The sequence below is a fragment of the Mauremys mutica genome, chromosome 19, assembly GCF_020497125.1.
Source record: "Mauremys mutica isolate MM-2020 ecotype Southern chromosome 19, ASM2049712v1, whole genome shotgun sequence".
Taxonomy (NCBI): domain Eukaryota; kingdom Metazoa; phylum Chordata; order Testudines; family Geoemydidae; genus Mauremys; species Mauremys mutica.
The window spans coordinates 2,391,965-2,411,640 of NC_059090.1; the positions used below are offsets into that span (position 1 = coordinate 2,391,965).

The window sequence follows — 19,676 nt, forward strand, 5'->3', positions numbered from 1 at the left end:
TTTTTGCCTTCTTCCAGTAAGGCAGCAAACTCTCGTCTGGACTCTTGGGGAACAAGTTCTTTAAACTTCCCCATGGAGGTCCACGTGTTATAGTTATAGCAGCTCAGGAGAGCTTGCTAATTAGCTACCCTAAGCTGTAGGCCTCCAGCTGAGTAGACCTTGTGTCCAAATAAGTCCAGGCGCCTAGCCTCCTTGGACTTAGGGGCAGGAGCTTGCTGGCCATGCCGCTCCCTCTCATTCACCGACTGTACCACCAGAGAACAAGGGTGAGGGTGCACATAGAGATACTCATAGCCCTTGGATGGTACCATATATTTCCTCTCCACCCCTCTGGCAGTGGGAGGAATAGATGCTGGGGACTGCCAGATCATATGTGCATTGGCCTGTATGGTCCTAATGAAAGGCAGGGCGACCCTTGTAGGTGCATCTGCTGACAAAATGTCAACCACAGGGTCCTCTACTTCTGGTACCTCCTCCACCTGTAGGTTCATATTCTGCGCCACCCTGCGTAGGAGATCTTGGTGAGCTCGGAGATCTATTGGCGGGGGACCAGAAGAGGATGTGCCTGCCACTGCCTCATCTGGGGAGGAGGAGGAAAGCCCAGGTACCAGTGGATCCTGAGGAAGTTCTGGCTGTGGAGAATCCTGGTGATCGAGGTCCGATACAGCCGGGGCCTGAGTGCGGACTGGCGGGACAGCAGCCTCATCTGTGTCCAGCGGGGGAGGATGGCTCACAGTGGCCTCAGGCATCCGATGGTTGGAATGGGCTGACCGAGAGGCGCCTGAGGGGGCACCTTGGGCTTGATGGTATGCCCAAGGCGTCCAGAAAGACCATTGTGGTGGTCCCTGATCAGGGCCTTGACTCTCATATTGGGCTTGACTAGCGCCCTCTACGTCATGGCCCTGGATATAGTAGCCTCTCCCCGCCTGAGACAATGACAAGTTGTGTGTCGAAGGCCAAGGGGGGGACCAAGTGCCCATGAGCGTCTGCGCCGTCCCACGCTGTTAGGTCACGGGTTGGGGCTGGAGACCGGTGCCGGGATCTTCGGCAGTACCGTGATCGAGATCGGGACCGACGGCTATAATGGTACTGGGAGGCCGACCTAGATCTCGACGAGAATCTGCGGCGTCGGGATCGGCTGCGAGGCGACCGGTGCCGGGATCGGTGCCGGGACCCGGATCGGTACCAACCGTACCGGGAGGGCGTGCATGAGGTAGAACGGTGCCGCGAGTACGACCGGCGCCGCAATGGTAGCCCGAAGATATATCGAGCACCCAATGCTCTGAGGTCAACCACAATCAGGCCAAGTGGAGGGGAGCAGGCGGTTGAGTAAAGAGCGGGGCGGCAGGGGGGGGATCCTGGGAAGTGACTGGGGCGCCGTCCTCACGAGCATCCTCAAAATGCCTGCTTCTGGAAGAACCAGGTTGGGCAGAGGAATAGGAAGATGAAGGATGACGCCGTTTAAATCCTTTATCTCTGTCCTTCTTCCTGAAGGAGCTGGATGGGGGGACACCCCAGGACCTCAACAGAGGGGAAGACATACATGCATGAGTCTGCCGACTGATCCTCATCGGTGACCGGTAAGGAGAGGGCAAGGACTGGTGCCTGCCCAAAGAGCAGTAACGGGGAGCCGGAGACCGGTGCTGTGACTGGGAACGATCCTGCACCAGAGGGATCAACTCCTGGGAGACCGCTTAGACGATGGTGATCTGCACCGTGGGGAACTCTGGCAGAAGGCCCGACAGTACCATGGCTACAGGGATCTGCGTTGGGACTCAGGCATCAGGGACCTGTGTCTTCTAACTGGGGACTGAGGCAGCAGTGCCAGGGTCTGAGGCCATGGTGATGGGGACGGCCACTTGTGGTCCGAGGATTGGGAATGCTCCACTGCTTTAGGGGGAGGTCTGATAACCAGCTTGCCCAGAGATGCTGGGGCCTTGGCCGGCTCCGTTGCCTGACTTGGGGTCTGCGGTGCCAGTTGGCCTACTTGCTCTTTGGCTGTTGGGCCCACTTCGGACACAGATGACACTACGAGGAGCCGGGACCCCCTGCCACTCCCAGGATTAGGAGACGGGTCCCTGGCTGGGCTAAGGGGTCCAACTGCAGCGGTACCCCCAAGCACTTCTGGCAAGGCCATGTGGCCTGACACAGGTCCTTTGCCCGAAGCTCCCTTCTTCTGCGATGCTGCCGGGCCTGTCAACTTTGACTGCTTCTTAGGCACCGGTGAAGGGGAACGGTGCCAGGTGTATTCCGATGCTGGTGGTGCACTGCGTGCCGATGCTGAGGTGCTGGGCGTGGAGTGCAATTGAGAAGGCTCCGAGATAGGATAAAGTACAGCGTCCATGAGGAGGGCCCTCAAGTGGATATCACACTCCTTCTGAGTTCGAGGGTGAAAGTTTTTGCAGATCCTGCACTTATCATTTCTGTGGGATTCCCCCAAACACTTTAAACACCTCTTGTGGAGGTCACTAATGGGCATCAACCGGCTGCATGATTAATGTGGCTTAAAGTCTGGTGAACGGGGCATGCCCCCTCTGAGGAGAAGTCCCAGCTGGGACTCTAACTCCTAAACTACTCTTCTAACACTTAACTTAAAGGTCTAAGAACCTATCAACTAACAACAAAGAAGACAGAACAATGGACTGTAAGAACGCTCTTGCGATGCAAGACAAGGCTCTCCATCCAACCATCACTGGAGGTAAGGAACAGAGAGAGCGTAGGGTCGGCAGCGCCTAATATACCAATGCATGAGCACGGCACTCCAGAGAGCGCTACAGCTGACACAACGGATATCACTAAGGCAAAAATCTCCGACAACCGTGCACGTGGGCGCGCGCACACCTAGAATGGAATCAACATGAGAAAGCACTCATGAAGAACTGGCATGATTTTTTGGTATCCAGAGAGTTTTGAATTTAAGTTCCCAAGCTCATCTTTTGAATGTGTTGTGCAGGTGTCCTTAGAGGATGAGGACTGATAGGTCAGATATGGCATGACTGCTTCATGAAAACTGTTTGCCCATGGGTGACAGGATGTTTTTGTCTTTTCTCATTTTTCTGAGAGTTCCAGAGCATAGTGGTTGTCTGGTTTCCCACACACAGCTGGTACCTGGGCATCTGATACGCTGGAAGAGGTACACCACACGTTGTGATAGGCATTATAGGACCCATGTATCTTGAAAGGTGTGTTGAGTGGGGTATTGATCATTGTAGCAGTTGAAATATGCCTGCAGACAGACAACTACTGTAAAATATATATTACAATAACTTGCCATTATGCCATACCAGACTTTACACTTAAAGCCAGAGTTCAGCTACTGCTATGTTTCCTTTAGTACAAAGGTCCCCAATCTGAGTGATGTGCCCTTGTAGGAGAGGAATGTTTGGGGGGGGGCATGGTTGGGGCCCAGGCCAGCCCCCACAGGGGGCAGGGAGGGTGCGCCACCCAACTCCACTCCTAGCTCCAGCCCCAGCTTCCCAGGTTCCCAGTTGCTGGCCCCACTCCTGGGGCTCCGCTTCTGGCCGCGGCTGCCAGTCCTTGTCCAGGATCTGGCTGCCGGCCTCAGTTCCTGGTGGAGGCTATGCTCCCACCCTCACCTCTAGCTATGGCACCAGCCTCGGCCCCCTTCCCCATCCATGTCCCCCCTTCCAGAGCCGTGGCCCCACTCCTGTCCCTGGGGAGGCGGGGGCAAGGTAAAAAGTTTGGGGACCACTTCTTTAGAAGAAAAAAAAGTGAAAACATTAGGTGTGAACTTATAAAGTGGCTGGTGAAAACACGTGGATTTGATCCAGCTAATTTATATACAGTAATGTGAGTGACAGATCAGAGAGCTAATATAGTGCTTTCTCTAAGACCACACAAATACCTAAATTGTCAAGACCATGCGAAGCTCCCAACATTGTACAGACTGTGCATAATGCAATGTCTTTGGTGAAATAATCTGGCATCACAGCACCGTTGTCTAAACTGTGATTAAAATGGCAGAAAGAAGTTTCAGCATGGTGTATCTGACACTAAATTCAATTAAGGAGATTTACCATGAGCTGCAAGAGAATCTAAAAGAGTGAGGGGAAAGCTACAAGCTGGAAAACAGCCCCCAAGGGGAAGTGGTGTCATTCCTCTAACCATTTTATGAAGCTCAGAGGGAACTGGAAGGAGACAAGTATTCTACACTGAACTTAGTAATGCTATAGTTTGAGAAACTTAAATGACATTGTCAGCCTCTTTTCTTAGGATACGTCAGGCAACGTCATCGCAAGTTGCTTGTAAAAATAAATGGAAATACAGGACCTACACAAGATAGGAGTATTTCCCTTGCCTAATTTTAATCAGCACCAAATGCTGTCTGACCATGAACATGAAAAAGTTAATTCCAAGTGCGCAGGCTAATTAAAAACTTGAAAGGAGATGGAACAGACCCTGTAAAGCAATGCAACATTACTGATAATCTACCAACAGCTGCTGAAAAAGCACTGTCTGACTTTGGAGAACGGGAGAATTTACATGATGATGGATGATGAAGTGAAGCAGTATACAACATAAAAGGCCATAATGGAAAATGAACAGGATGTGTTGAACTAGTGGAAGGAACACAGTGTGGTGTATGCAAAATTAATAATATTGGCTAGAAATATGCTACATATTCCAGGCAGCAGTAGCAGCAGGGAGAGGAACTTCACTGTAGATAGAAAGATGACTGATCAGCAGAGGACTATCCTCAAGCCATCAGCCATTGACTATTTTCTTAAATGACATTTTATAAACCAGCTTTTTCCATTAATTATTTTGCCTTGTTTTCTGTTCGGAGGAATTTAATAACTTTACCTATCCAGTCTACCTTGCCCAAGGCTAAGATTATATTTATCATACATCAGTAAAGACCTTTTGGATTACTTAATTACTGAAAGTAGATGGACACAGCATAACTCCTAGTTTATGGCAAAAAATGGTATTTAAAAGCTACAGATGTGGTATGTTTTTTATTGAATATTAACTTTGTTCTTTGAATGTTACATGAATCTCAAAATTTTAATACCAAGACTCTTCAGTGACAAGGTAAAACCTTTTCCTGGACCAACTTCTGTTGGTGAAAGAGAGAAGCTTTCAAGCTACACAGAATTCTTCCTCAGCTCTGTGTAGCTTGAAAGCTTGTCTCTCTCACCATCAGAAGTTGGTCCAATAAAAGATATTACCTCATCCACCTTGTCTCTCCAATATCCATGGACCCACATGACAACAACAACATTGTATACAAGACACTTCAGTGTCTTTTTTTTAACCTCAGTAAATATAAAGATGGTGAAACATCTTACTGAGATGATTATGATCAGGATATATTTGTGTTTTCTTCTGGCTTTGCTTTTATCTGTATTGCTTCCCCCCCAAATCCCACCCCCCCAAAAAAGGCTAAGAATTTTGCTAATTTGTGCTAAGACATGTCTTAGAGAAGGACTTTCTTTTTGGAGCTGGAAACCAAGAGGACAATATCACCATAAGGTAGGTAACCCTTAATGATAGCACAGCTAACAAGGGTGCCATCCTGTAATTACAAGCTCATTCTAGCTATAAGTGTGTTGCACTTCTCAGTTAGTGTCAACACAGTGTGTACCTTAGTGCTGTCTACAAGGATGTTAGTTTGCTACAAACTGAGGTGTGACTCTACCTCACACTAGCCTGCCATGGAATAACTGTTCACCTGGGCACCACTGATGTGCATTAAGTTAGTTAATATGCTTTGAACTAGTCTTCTTTGAAATGAAATGGACCTATATCATAGGTGAATCATAGAATCTCAGGGTTGGAAGGGACCTCAGAGGTCATCTAGTCCAACCCCCTGCTCAAAGCAGGACCAAACCCCAGTCAGATTTTTGCCCCTGATCCCTAAATGGCCCCTTCAATGATTGAATTCACAACCCTGGGTTTAGCAGGCCAATGCTCAAACCACTAAGCTATACCCCCCTCCTCCAAAGGTGCTTACATGGGCCAGTGATACATACACTTTGATGGTTCCATGATATTACAAATAAAACCTGGCCCAACTGATTCGAACAGTCACACAGCAGCCACGGAAAGCTCGCAGGAAGTCAAGGTGAAGCAGCCTCATAGGTGGGATCAGGGACAAAGACACTGTTCGATGCACATTCAGATCCATTCCTACAACCTCCTGTCAATCTGCCACTCACCAGAACAGCCATTCAGCCAGCCTCTGCCACAGCTCCTGGGACGATTTTTAGACCCACACACATAACCTCCTCACCCCCAGCAAGTGGGTCACGTCCACTTACACAACCTCCCCCAAGGTCTTCCCCTCCCTCAATCCCCCCACATTCTCACAGAGGTTCACATCTCTTCTCCCCACCCTGAGTATGCTGCACCTACCCTAGAGGGTGTCAAAACCTACACAGCGCTCCTGCCCTCCTTTGCCATATGGGATGTGGGGAGACTTTTTATTCTAGTCAAGACAATCCACTCACACAAGCACGCCCTCCCTATATCAAAAAGTGTTAAACTGTAAATGTGGCTTCTGCAGGGTGCACACAGCCAGTTAGTCTGCGGCAGGCTAGTTTCACACCACAGCTTGCTGCAAACCAACTATGTAGATATCCCTTTAGTTTGAAGCATGTATTTTGGGATTATCATATTTGAGAAGGTTTTTGGGTTAGGTGTGAAACAACTCCAGGCACTTGGGCTCAGGTTGAGTTTGGGATTACATAAGAACATCAGAACAGCCATACTGGGTCAGACCAAAGGTCCATCAAGCCCAGTATCCTGTCCTCTGACAGTGGCCAATAGCAGGTGCCCCAAAGGGAACGAACAGACAGGTTATCATCAAGTGATCCATGCCCTGTCACCCAATCCCAGTTTCTGGATTAGCTGTGGTCTAGTCAGGTTCAGGTCAGGCTGTTAGATTAGGCTCGAGCAGACCTCCTCCTTGATGAGCATGGGTATCAGCAGAAAAGCTTACATCAGACCTACCTAAATTTAAGGCATAAGGAAGAAGTATGTGAGGGAACCCAGTTGCCTGCCTCCTCTGAAACAGAATCTCTTAAACTTCAAAGAAACTTGTAGCATGTTGCAAATAGATCTGTCATCAGATATCCCCCACCTGAAGAAGATTCTGTGGAGGACCAAGGATTTAAGAGACTATGTGCTGTCCCCTGAAAGATCCCTGCTGACTTGATCTGCACAAGTGTTTTCAAAGCCCAGGAGATGAAGAGCTATAGGATGACAAGATGTTGAATACTCCAAATCCAACAGACACATGACCTCCTGGCACAAGGGAGATCATTGTGCTCCTCTATTGCCTGTTAATGTAATACATCACCAAGGTGTTGTCTGTAAGCCCCTGCACAGTGATATCTCAAAGGGGCAGGAACGCCTTGCATGCCAGCCAAATTGATCGAGTTCTAGCACATTAATATGAAGGGAGGTTTTGGGGGCCAACCATTTCCCTCAGATTTGTAAGTGGTTCAGGAGTATTCCCCACCATTGGGTGGAGCTGTCTGTAATTAGCCTTTGATAGAAGGGATGTGGAAAACTGGACTTCGTTGCATACCACATCTGGTTACATCCACCAGTCTAATGATGACAGGATCTCTCCAGGAAGAGAGAGTGTCTTGACTATATTGTTTCTGTTGGGTAGAAAGCTGATTTCAACCTCCTCTGCAGTGGTCAGAAGTGAAGTCTAGCACACTATGTGACGTACTTGCACACCAACATGTGACACAGAAGCTGCAGACAGGTTCTTTTAAGATGTTGTATGATGTCTGTTACAGAGCAGAACCTCTGATGAAGTAGGCATGCTCTCACCAGTTTTGAATCTAACACTGCCTCTTTGAATTTGATGCATTGTGTGGGATACCATGGATTTGTCCTTGTGACCCTTACAGCCAAGGGAGGCAAAGAGGTCTGGAGTTTTGTGACCTGTTGATGGGTTGAGCCCTGTATAAGCCAGTTATCCCGAGAAGTGTATACTTGGATTCCTGGTTGATGGGCAGTGTGGTATCGCATGAGGGGGCAGATCTTAAACCCTGGACAGTTACTTTCAGGTATTTTAGGCTGCATACAGAAGGCATAGCGGGAGCAAGGAAACATATCAATTCTCTGGATCTTATTAAAACTACAATAAAGAACTCAATTTTTTAATCTATTGGTTTAAAAAAACCCTAACTACTGGAATAACAATAGGCCTACTAATCTAAGTGGAGACGGATACTGTAGGGTTGTCTCACAACCACTGGCAGAAAGGAGAAACTAAGAGACACCAGAGGGTGCCTGGCCCCACCTCCTGTACCTTCAGCTACAAAGATTGCAAGGGCTCCCAGGAAACAGGCACAGCTTAGATAGGGGATGGGGTCCTGGGGGGCAGTTAGGGGCAGGGGTCCCAGGAGGGGGTAGTCAGGGGACAGGGAGCGGGGGGGGCTGGGGGTTATGAGTTACCACACAGAACAACATCTATTGCAAATTCAGTTTCCATTCCACAGAACAGGAAATCATTGAGTGACCTATCCCGTTGTCCACTCCCAGCTTCTGGAGGTCAGAACCTGGGGACACCCAGAGCATGGGGTTGCATCCCTGACCATCTTGGCTAACAAAATCCCCTGGCAATGAGTTCCACGGGCTGACTGTCCATTGTCTGAAGTACTTCTTTTTGTTTGTTTCAAACCTGCTGTCTATTAATTTCATGGGGTAATCCCTGGTTCTTGTTATGTGAAGGAGTAAATAACACTTTCTTATTCATGTTCTTCACACTATTCATGATTTTATAGACCTCTATCATATCTCCCCTTAGTCATCTCTTTTCTAAGATGAACAGTTCCAGTCTTTTTGATCTCTCCTCATATGGAAGCTGTTCCATACCCTTAATCATTTTTGTTGTCCTTCTCTGTACCTTTTCCAATTATATCTTTTTTGAGATGGAGCAACCAGAACTGTATGCAATATTCAAGCTGTGGGCATACTATGGATTTATATAGTGGCATTACAAAATTTACTGTCTTGTTATCTATTCCTTTCCTAATGGTTCATAACATTCCATTAACTTTTTTAACTGCTGCTGCAGCAGATGTTGTCAAAGAACTATCCACAATGACTCCAAGACCTCTTTCTTGAATAGTTACAGCTAATTTAGACCCGTCATTTTGTACATGTAGTTGGGATTATGTTTTCCATGTGCATTACTTTTGCATTTATCAACATTCAAATTCATCTGCCATTTTGTTGCCCAGTACTCTGTCCAGTTCTGGGTGCCACACTTTAGGAAAGATGTGGATACATTAGAGAGAATAGAGGAGAGCTACAAAAATGATAAAAGTTTTAGAATACCTGACCTATGAGAAAAGGTTAAAAAATAACTGGGCATGTTTAATCTTGAGAAAAAGAAAGGGGGAAATGGGACCTGATCAGAGTTTTCAAATATATTAAGGGCTCTTATAAAGAAGACAGTGATCAATTGTTCTTCACATCCACTGAAGGTAGGACAAGTAGTAATGGGCTTAATCTGTAACAAGGGAGATTTAGGTTAGATATTAGGAAATACTTTCTAACTGTAGGGATAGTTAAGTACTAGGATAGCTTACCAATGGAGGTTGTGGAATCCCCGTCATTGGAAATTTTTAAGAACAGATTAGACAAACACCTTTCAGGGATGGTCCAGGTATACTTGATACTGCCTCGAGGGTGGTGGTGGTGGGGGAAATGCTAGATGATCTCTCAAGGTCCATTCTAGCCTTACATTTCTACGATTGCTGGTGCCGATGATGGAAGTAGGGTAGCTGATATCAGTACCGCAGGAGATGCTCATCTCTGAACTATTGATAGTGATGGTACTGAAGTGATTACTTCACAGTGTCGGTAAGTGGAGACTCAGTTTTGACAGACACAGAAGATCCTTTGCAGCTGCGTATGCCTCTGGTGTACTCCACTCAGTAGTGGTCCTGAATCCACCACAGTCTCAGTGGATGTAGCTGGTCTCAACAGCTCCACAGAAGGTATTGGAGTCAATGGTTCCAGATGGTGAGTGCCACTATGGGACTGTACTGGGGAGTGGCGGAGCTGATGCTTGCACTCTAACCTCAGTGCTGTGCTGGCTGACATCAAGTCCCGCACTGCAGACAGAAGTAGTACTCTTCTTAGGCTTTGGAGCCCCAGAGTGCTCCAGATGCTTGCGTTTCTTATTCAGAAAGCCCACAGAAGGGGATTTCTGTTTCTTCCATAGTCAGAACAATAAGATGCAAGGCACTACCAACAGAGTTGTGCATGAACTCCCCTGCACCGATGTAGTGAGCTCTAGTGCTAGTTGAAGTGCAGTGTCCATTAGGTCAATGATTCTTGACCCTCAGGGGTCCATCAGTATAATCAAGGGGGTCTGCGAACAGATTGGTCCCTCCCAAAGATGATGAATAAGGGGCACACAGGGTCACGTGTCCCCCCCCAGATTTCTGCCTTCCAAAAGAGACCCAGCAGAGAGGAGGCAGCAGCCACACTCATCATGTGTCCATGCAAGGAAGGAGGAAGCAGCAGGGAGGCTGACTGTGGGCTGAGCCCCCTCTCTCCCTGCTACATGGGGCTGCTTCTCCTTCCCTGCTGCTGGAGTCCCAGCACTTCTCGATACCTGCTTTGCAGACTGCCCGCTGAGGTGAGCTGGGGTTGGAGATGGCACTCCCTCCCTGAGTCTGGCCACACAGAGCTCACCCAGCCCCAGCCCCCCAAATGTCCCTCTGCAGTGCCCTCTGGTCCCTCCTCAAGCACCTACTCAGGAACCCCTCCCAGTACACACACACACACACACACACACACACACACAAACACACACTCCAGCACCCACCCAAATATCACCTAGCAATGCTATAATGTATTAGTATCAGGTAAGCTGTCAATATTTTAATTAGCTATGTTTTTTGTTGATCTGTTCAAATAATAATTTCTCTACAGTAATATGTGTAATAACTATTAAAGTAACATGAAAAACAAATTATGTGCAACAACATAATGAGGAGGAAGTTGGGGATCCACAGGTTTGTCTATTTAAAATTAGGTTGAAAGGAAAAGGTAGAGAACCACTGCATTAGGTAATCCCGAGGTGCATGTCCCTCAACTTCTGTGTCCTTTTCTTAAAACCTCTGGAAATAGAACATCTATCTCTAATGTGACATGCTCCTAAACAACAAGAATGAAGGTCATTAATGGACATCAACACCCAACACTCTAAGCAGTATTTAAATCCAGGAGACTTTGGCATAAGCACTCCCAGTACCAAGCAGAGCCCAAAAAATAAAAAATAAATCAACTACATAAAAAGTAAGAAAATAAAGAGAAAAAAAGTGTTCTGAACTAAAAATTAAAGAGCATCAATAACTCTATTCTAGGGCTGTTGAGTAATTGCAGTTAACTCACACGATTAACTAAAAAAAATCGTGATTAATCACAGTTTTAATCATATTGTTAAACAATAGAATACCAAATGAAATTTATTAAATATTTTTTGATTTTTTCCCTACATTTTCAAATATATTGATTTCAATTACAACACAGAATACAAAGTGTACAGTGCTCACTTGATATTTTATTACATATATTTGCATTGTAAAAATGATAAACAAAAGAAACAGAATTTTTCAATTCACTTCATACAAGTATTGTAGTACAATTTCTTTATCGTGAAAGTGCAACTTACAAATGTAGATTTTTTTTTGTTACATAACTGCACTCAAAAACAATACAATGCAAAACTTTAGAGCTTGCAAGTCCACTTGATCCTACTTCTCATTCAGCCAATCGCTAAGACAAACAAGTTTGTTTACATTTACGGGAGATAATGCTGCCCTCTTCTTATTTACAATGTCACCAGAAAATGAGAACAGGCGTTTGCATGGGACTTTTGTAACCAGCATTGCAAGGTTTTTACATGCCAGATATAACAAACATAAATATAATAAACATTCATATGACCCTTCATGCTTCGGCCTTTCCAAAGGACATGCTTCCATGCTGATGATGCTCGTTAAAAAACGGTGTTAATTAAATTTGTGACTGAACTCCTTGGAGGAGAACTGTGTCTCTGGCTCAGTTTTACCCGCATTCTGCCATACATTTCATGTTATAGTAGTCTCGGCTGATGACTCAGCAAGTTGTTCATTTTAAGAACACTTTCACTGCAGATTTGACAAAACGCAAAGAAAGTACCAATGTGAGATTTCTAAAGATAGCTACAGCACTCAACCCAAGGTTTAAGAATCTGAAGTGCCTTCCAAAATCTGAGAGGGATGAGGTATGGAGCATACTTTTAGAAGTCTTAAAAGAGCAACACTTCTATGTGGAAACTACAGAACCCAAACCACCGAAAAAGAAAATCAACCTTCTGCTGGTGGCAACTGACTTAGATGATGAAAATGAACATGCGTCGGTCCACACCACTTTGGATTGTTATCAAGAAGAATCTGTCATCAGCATGGATGCACGTCCTCTGAAATGGTGGTTGAAGCATGAAGGGACATATGAATCTTTAGCGCATCTGGCATGTAAACGCCAGCTTGCAACGCCAGCTACAACAGTGCCATGAGAATACCTGTTCTCACTTTCAGGTGACATTGTGAACAAGAAGCAGGCAGCATTAGCTCCTGCAAATGTAAACAAACTTGTTTGTCTGAGCAATTGGCTGAACAAGGACCGTTACCTGTTCCGTAACTGGCGTTCTTTGAGATGTGTTTCTCATGTCTATTCCACAGTAGGTGTGCATGCTCGCCACGTGCACTGGTGCCGGAAGTTTTTCCCTTAGCAGTATCCGTACTGGGGGAGCACCGCGGCGACCCCTGGAGTGGTGCCTATATATCGCACTATAAGGGGAGCCATGGGCTCCCCCCACCCTTGGTTCCTTCTTGCCAGACAACTCCGAAAGAGGGGAAGGAGGGCGGGGTGTGGAATAGACATGAGCAACACATCTCAAAGAATGCCAGTTACGGCACAGGTAACTGTCCTTTCTTCTTAGAGTGACTGCTTATGTGTATTCCGCAGTAGGTGATTCCAAGCTATATCTGTTGGAGGTGAGTAGGAGTTCATGATAGTTCGGGATGAAGTTCCGCCCTGCTGAACCCAGCGTCATCCCTAGACTGGGAGACGATCGCATAATGCGAAGAAAATGTGTGAACTGAGGCCCAAGTGGCCGCCCTACAAATGTCTTGGATAGGGATATGGGCTACATAGGCCGCTGATGAGGCCTGAGCCCTTGTAGAGTGTGCCCTAATGATCAGTGGCGGGGGCACCCCTGCCTGATCATAGCACGTGCGTATGCACGAAGTGATCCAGTGGGAAAGCCGCTGGGTGGAGATAGGCTGCCCCTTCACCCGCTTGGCTGAGGGAATAAAGAGTTGCGAGGATTTCCGGAACGGCTTGGTCCGATCCAGATAAAAAGCCAGCGCCCTATGCACATCGAATGTGCGTAGGCAGCGTTCCTCGTTAGAAGAATGGGCTTAGGACAGAGCACAGGAAGAAAGATGCTCTGTTCCATATGGAAGACGGAGACCACCTTTGGGAGGAACGCCAGGTGTGGGCGCAGCTGGACTTTATCCCTGTGGAAGACCGTATAGGGGGGTTCCAAGGTTAGGGCCCTAAGTTCCAAGACACGTCGGGCCAACGTGATCGCTATGAGGAAGGCCACCTTCCATGAGAGGTGAGACCAGGAACACGTGGCCAGGGGTTCAAAGGGAGGTCCCATGAGTTGGGACAAGACCAGGTTTAGGTCTCATTGTGCCATGGGGGGGTCTAGTGTATGGGAACGAATGGTCAAGGCCCTTCAAGAAATGGGAGGTCATTGAGTGGGAGAAGACCGAATGTCCTTGCACCGGTGGGTGGAAGGCCAATATGGCTGCCAGATGCACCCTGACCGAGGTAGGTGCCAGTCCTTGGGCCCTAAGGAATAGGAGGTAGTCCAGGATAAGATGGAGAGGCGCGGCGGAGGGGGAGACTCCCTGCTCACTCACCCACCTGGCGAACCTGGACCACTTCGCCACGTACGTCTGACATGTGGACAGCTTCCTGCTTTCCAGGAGGACTCGCCTTACCTGCTCTGAACAACTGTTCTCCTCGTTTAGCCATGGAGAAGCCATGCTGTCAGGTGGCGCGCAGCCAGATTGGGATGGAGGAGGCGGCCCTCGTCCTGGGAGAGGAAGTCCAGGTGGGGCGGCAGAGCCCTCGAGGGGGCCGCCAAGAGGCGTAGGAGGGGCCCGTACTAGTGCTGACTGGCCCACGCCGGGGCTATGAGAATGACTCTCGCCTTGTCTGCTTTCACCTCCTGAAGGACCTTGGTGATGAGGGGGAATGGGGGGAAGGCGTAGAGGAGCTGACCCAACCACAGTAGGAGGAACGCATCAGAGACTGCGCCCTTCCCCACACCTCCCCTGGAGCAGAACCGGGGGCAATGCCAGTTCTGACGGGTTGCAAACAGGTCGATATGGGGAACTTCCCCCTCTTGGAAGAGCCGGTGAGTGACCTCTGAGTGAAGCGACCACTCATACTGGGGGAAGAAGACCCTGCTGAGACGGTCCACTTGCGTATTGCGGATGCCCGGGAGGTGGGCCTCCCTCAGGGGGCCAGGGAGCGAGTCCCACCTTGCCTATTGATGTAGTACATGGTGGCAGCGTGATCTGTGAGGACCCTGACCACTCTGCAGCGGAGGTGTGTGTGGAAAGCCACGCACGCCAGCTGCACTGCCCTGAGCTCTGACATTTATGTGAAGGGACAAGTCCAGGGTCGACCACGTTCCCTAGGTCTGCACGTTCCCTGTCTGGGCTCCCCAGCTGAGGTCTGAAGCGTCGGACACCAGGTCTATGGATGGGCTGGCATCCCGAAAGGGAACTCCTTGCAGCATATCGCTCGGGCAAGACCACCATTGAAGGGAAGCCAGTATCGGGGATGGAACCGTGAGCACCTTGTCTAGGCCATCCCGAGCTTGAGAGAATTGGGAGGCTAGCAGATCTGGAGGGGCCTCATTCGGAGTCTGGCATGGCGGACCACGTACGTACACGCCACCATGTGGCCCAGAATTCGAAGGCATGCCCTCGCCATGGTCACGGGGAAAGCCATGACTGAGGTGATGAGATCCCTTAGGGTCTCGAACCTGTTCAAGGGGAGAGAGGCTGTGGCCCACGAGGAGTTCAGCAGGGCCCCAATGAACTCTATGCGCTGAACAGCAATGAGGGGGTTAGTTAAACAGAAGTTAAAAGGTATAGTGACTAAAGTGAAATCCCTGCAAGCTGCATGGGTGCTTTTTAAAGACACCATAATAGAGGCCCAACTTCAATGTATATCCCAAATTAAGAAACACAGTAAAAGAACTAAAACAGAGCCACTGTGTTTTAACAACCATGTAAAAGAAGCAGTGAGAGATAAAAAGACTTCCTTTAAAAAGTGGAAGTCAAATCCTAGTGAGGCAAATAGAAAGGAGCATAAACACTGCCAAATTAAGTGCAAGAGTATAATAAGAAAAGCCAAAGAGGAGTTTGAAGAAAGGCTATCCAAAAACTCCAAAGGTAATAACAAAATGTTTTTAAGTACATCAGAAGCAGGAAGCCTGCTAAACAACCAGTGGGGCCCCTTGATGATCGAGATACAAAAGGAGCGTTTAAAGATGATAAAGTCATTGCGGAGAAACTAAATAGATTCTTTGCTTCAGTCTTCACGGCTGAGGATGTTAGGGAGATTCCCAAACCTGAGCTGGCTTTTGTAGGTGACAAATCTGAGGAACTGTCACAGATTAAAGTGTCACTAGAGGAGGTTTTGGAATTGATAAACTCAACATGTCACCGGGACCAGATGGCATTCACCCAAGAGTTCTGAAAGAACTCAAATGTGAAGTTGAGGAATTATTAACTAAGATTTGTAACCTGTCCTTTAAATCGGCTTCGGTACCCAATGACTGGAAGTTAGCTAATGTAATGCCAATATTTAAAAAGGGCTCTAGAGGTGATCCCGGCGATTACAGACCGGTAAGTCTAACGTCGGTACTGGGCAAATTAGTCGAAACAATAGTTAAGAATAAAATTGTCAGACACATAGAAAAACAAACTGTTGAGCAATAGTCAACATGGTTTCTGTAAAGGGAAATCGTGTTTTACTAATCTATTAGAGTTCTTTGAAGGGGTCAACAAACATGTGGACAATTTCCAGAACGTCTTTGACAAGGTCCCTCACCAAAGGCTGTTACGTAAATTAAGCTGCCATGGGATAAAAGGGAAGGTCCTTTCATGGATTGAGAACTGGTTAAAAGACAGGGAACAAAGGGTAGGAATTAATGGTAAATTCTCAGAATGGGGGGGGGGGTAACTAGTGGTGTTCCCCAAGGGTCAGTCCTAGGACCAATCCTATTCAATTTATTCAAAAATGGTCTGGAGAAAGGGGTAAACAGTGAGGTGGCAAAGTTTGCAGATGATACTAAACTGCTCAAGATAGTTAAGACCAAAGCAGACTGTGAAGAATTTTAAAAAGATCTCACAAAACTAAGTGATTGGGCAACAAAATGGCAAATGAAATTTAATGTGGATAAATGCAAAATAATGCACATTGCAAAAAATAACCCCAACTATACATACAATATGATGGGGGCTAATTTAGCTACAACGAGTCAGGAAAAAGATCTTGGAGTCATCGTGGATACTTCTCTGAAGATGTCCACTCAGTGTGCAGAGGCGGTCAAAAAAGCAAACAGGGTATTAGGAATCATTAAAAAGGGGATAGAAAATAAGACTATATTAGAGAATATAATATTACCCTTATATAAATCCATGGTATGCCCACATCTCGAATACTGTGTACAGATGTGGTCTCCTCACCTCAAAAAAAATATACTGGCACTAGAAAAGGTTCAGAAAAGGGCAACTAAAATGATTAGGGGTTTGGAGAGGGTCCCATATGAGGAAAGATTAAAGAGGCTAGGACTTTTCAGCTTGGAAAAGAGGAGAATAAGGGGGGATATGATAGGGGTATATAAAATCATGAGTGATGTAGAGAAAGTGGATAAGGAAAAGTTATTTACTTATTCCCATAATACAAGAACTGGGGGGCACCAAATGAAATTAATAGGCAGCAGGTTTAAAACAAATAAAAGGAAGTTGTTCTTCACCCAGCGCACAGTCAACCTATGGAACTCCTTACCTGAGGAGGTTGTGAAGGCTAGGACTATAACAGCATTTAAAAGAGAACTGGATAAATTCATGGAGGTTAAGTCCATTAATGGCTATTAGCTAGGATGGATAAGAATGGTGTCCCTAGCCTCTGTTTGTCAGAGGGTGGAGATGGATGGCAGGAGAGAGATCACTTGATCATTGTCTGTTAGGTTCACTCCCTCTGGGGCACCTGGCACTGGCCACTGTCGGTAGACAGGATACTGGGCTGGATGGACCTTTGGTCTGACCCGGTACGGCCGTTCTTATGTTCTTAATGTTGATTTGGTCTCGTTCATCACTAGGCCGAGACCAGTGAATGTCGATAGGAGCAGCTCCACGTGGGTCTTTACCTCGGAGCGGGACTCCCCCTTGAGGAGCCAGTCATCCAGGTAAGGAAAGATCTGTACCCCCTCCCGCCTGAGACAGGCTGCTACCACAAACATACATTTCGTAAAGACCCTGGGTGCCATGGATAGGCCAAACGGGAGGACCGCAAACTGATTGTGGTCCATCCCCACCAGAAAGTGGAGGAAGGACCTGTCCCTCTCGAAAATATGGCTGCGTGCTTGGGACTGGCAGGCTCATAATGTCCTTCTCAGCCTTCATCGCCTCCGGTGTTGACGGTGGGGATGCATGGGCCGATGGTGCCAGGCTGCTCTGCTCCACACGAGTCGGAAGCCTTGAGCTCGGGGGGGACCGAGGGCTGCCCAACGCTGGACCAGCCTCCCCCTTTTCCTTGTCACAGCACCGCTGCGAGGCAGGGCGCTTCCCTCGCTTTTTGCAGGGAGAGCGGTGCCGACTGGTCGAAGGGGCCTCGCTACGCACCAATGACACGGCGGCCGGTGCCGAGTCTGATCAGAGTGCTGGCGTTGGGGCCAGTGCCGACTCCATCAGGAGAGCTCAAAGTCTAATGTCTCTCTCCTTCTTAGTCCTTGGCTTGAACAACCTGCAGATCTTACAATGGTCACAGGCAGCAGAGACACTCAGCGCGCAGGTCACTCCTAGGCATGCCCCGAGCCCACTCTAACAATTGAAGAAACGATCCCCGAACGGTACCACTAAGGTCGAGAAGAAAAGGCTGCAGCAGAGCTGGAGCACAAAGTTCCAACTACCTTCACTGGTGGCAAGAAGGAACTGAGGGTGAGGGGAGCCCGTGGATCCCTTTATAGCACGATATACAGGCGCCACCCCAGGGGTCGCCATGGTGCTCTCCCAGTACGGATACTGCTAAGGGAAAAACTTCCGGAACCGGTGCACGTGGAGAGCATGCACACCTACTGTGGAATATACATGAGCAATCACTCAAAGAAGAATAGGATTGAGTGGACTTGTAGGTGCTAAAGTTTTATACTATTTTACTTTTGAATGCATTTTTATTTTTTTGTACATAATTCTACATTTGTACATTCAACTTTCATGATAAAGAGATTGCACTACAGTACTTGTCTTAAGTGAATTGAAAAATGCTATTTCTTTTGTTTTTTTACAGTGCAAATATTTGTAATAAAAATAAATATAAAGTGAGCACTATACACTATGTATTCTGTTTTGTAATTGAAATCAATATTTGAAAATGTAGAAAACATTCAAAAATATTTAAATAAATGGTATTCTGTTATTGTTTAAAGCAACAAAGAGTCCTGTGGCACCATACAGACTAACAGATGTATTGGAGCATAAGCTTTCGTGGGTGAATACCCACTTCGTCAGACGCATGTATTGGAAATTTATGTTATTGTTTAACAGTGTGATTAATTGCACAACTAATTTTTTTAATCACTTGACAGACCTACTCTATACACTAGCAAAATTCTAAAAGGGTAAACTGTATGCAAAGCACAGTGAATGCTCCACTCTGACTACCAGCCACAGACAATAAGAAGAAACCGAGGGAGCGGCAGCGCACCTGCATTCTTTATATTGCAGCTCAAGTCGGAGGAAACGCAGGGCTGATAACACTAGGGAAGACTCTCCAGCCCCAATGCACTGGTCGCACATATACCTGGAGCGGAGCACACGTATGCAAGCACTTGAACTCTAAATTTTTGGGGTTTACATTAAATTAAAAAAACAAACCAACTCTGAATATCCTTGAAAGGCATTAATATTACTGATAATGTCACTTTTTAAAAGTTTGTGTGATAATTTGCATGAAATTAAGATTGAGCTAATTATTCCATCTCAACAAGAAATTCTAAAAAAGTCACTTGAAAGTACACATTGAAACTATTTAGGGCTTGTTTACAGATAAAAATTGTTCTGAATTAACCGAATCAGCATAGTTTGACTATATCATATTGCTAAAGCAGTATAACCCACCTAGCATGAACGAGTTATACCAGTATAAAGTGCTTCTGGTTTATTCCTGTATGGAAAGAAAATCAACTATACTGGTATAAGGCACCTTCATACTGTGGCAACTTCAGTGGTTGTACTGGTATAATTATTTCAGTAAAAAAACCAGTATACAACTAACCAAAATAGGTATACTGGTATAACATTCAAGTGTAGACCAAGCCT

General features: G+C 46.8%; 1 protein-coding gene across 3 annotated transcripts in view; it reads right to left on the bottom strand.

Annotated features, from left to right (window-relative positions):
* HSF5 (heat shock transcription factor 5) overlaps positions 1 to 19,676 on the bottom strand; it is a 69,200-nt gene that overhangs the window by 20,681 nt on the left and 28,843 nt on the right. Inside the window, exons 6-7 of one of the 3 annotated variants that reach the window (XR_006574459.1) lie at positions 19,063 to 19,158; positions 3,212 to 3,226 (exon numbers count right to left, since the gene is read on the bottom strand). The exons of the other annotated variants lie outside the window; for them this stretch is intronic. The gene's annotated coding sequence lies outside the window, so the exon portion shown is untranslated. Of the gene's footprint in view, positions 1 to 3,211; positions 3,227 to 19,062; positions 19,159 to 19,676 lie in introns of those variants that run through there. 3 annotated transcript variants of the gene reach the window in all.